Here is a 1229-nt window from a genome sequence, read left to right as displayed (position 1 = left end):
CTGCCCTGCCTGGCTCATCCTGCATTGGCTTCTGCAGCCCCCCCACTCAATGGCTGCCTTATCCAGCCCCATGCCCATGGGGGGCAGGGATATGGGGGGATCAGGGATCAGGCCGTGCCTGTTCCAGCTGCCTGCCTGAACAGGCAGGCAGCATGCTTTAGTTCCAGGGTGAGCGCTGACCATAGAGATGCTCTGGCTGCTACCAGAGTGGCTTTGTGGAGGACCCAGCCTCTGGCTGCCTCGGGGCATGGTCTGGGACCATGCCCTGCCCTATTTTTTCTCTGTGGGGTTTTTTGAACCCTGGATATCTAGGGGTCTAATTTTACCCCCTCACTATAAATTTGCAGTATGGGGAACATTTTCTCGTTCCTGTACGTGCCCCTTGAAGCATCTCAAAGGAGTTTGAGTCACTGCAAGAAGTACATGCGGGTGCATCTGGATGTGCTCTATTTCATTAGGAGCTTGCATCACAGTGAGAGAGACCAACCAGACTTAAAATGTCATTTTTTTAAAGTTAAATCCCTAAATCTTATGTTTGTAACCTGAATAAAAATATCAGGCATCTTAAAATTGCTTAGTATTTGCTTTTCTTCTTAAAGTAAATAGGTATCAGGGTTAGAATCATTGTTAGATGACCTGTTAGTCAGTTGCCTAAGCATGGGTTCATATACCAAACTTTAAGTACCCAAGTTGTAAACAAGTTAGCCATTTACACTTTACAGATTAGCACCTTTAGGGAGGCATGAACTTTAATAGGCTGCAGGCTACTTTATCAGATATTATGAATAGACTTGATAAAGTAGTGTAAAGCCTACAAAAGCTCATACCTCTCTAAGTTAATTAGTCTAAGATACCACTCCATTCTGCCTTCTGCCTAACTTCAGAAGGACATGGTTAATTACCAGTCTCTACTTGCATTAACCATAGATATCATAAATTGTAACAAGAGGTCTACTCTATTGATAATAGCTTTTAAATGATCAAATATTTATATTCAATGTGTGTTTGGCCTTTCATACCCTAATTAGCAAGTGGCAGCAAATTATTCATGTAAGGTGCCTGCATTCAAGTCAACAGAGGTGGGCAGAACCTGTAGTCTTTCATGTGGTTAATTTGCATAGAGGGTAAGTACTTACAACTGTTGTTTAGGACTATTTAAGCACAGTTTCATAGTTTCATAGTAGCTAGGGTCAGGAGGGACCTGAACAGACCATCTAGCCTGACCCCCC

Source organism: Alligator sinensis, unplaced genomic scaffold, assembly GCF_000455745.1.
Source record: "Alligator sinensis unplaced genomic scaffold, ASM45574v1 scaffold37_1, whole genome shotgun sequence".
NCBI lineage: Eukaryota > Metazoa > Chordata > Crocodylia > Alligatoridae > Alligator > Alligator sinensis.
This window is presented reverse-complemented; position numbering follows the sequence as displayed.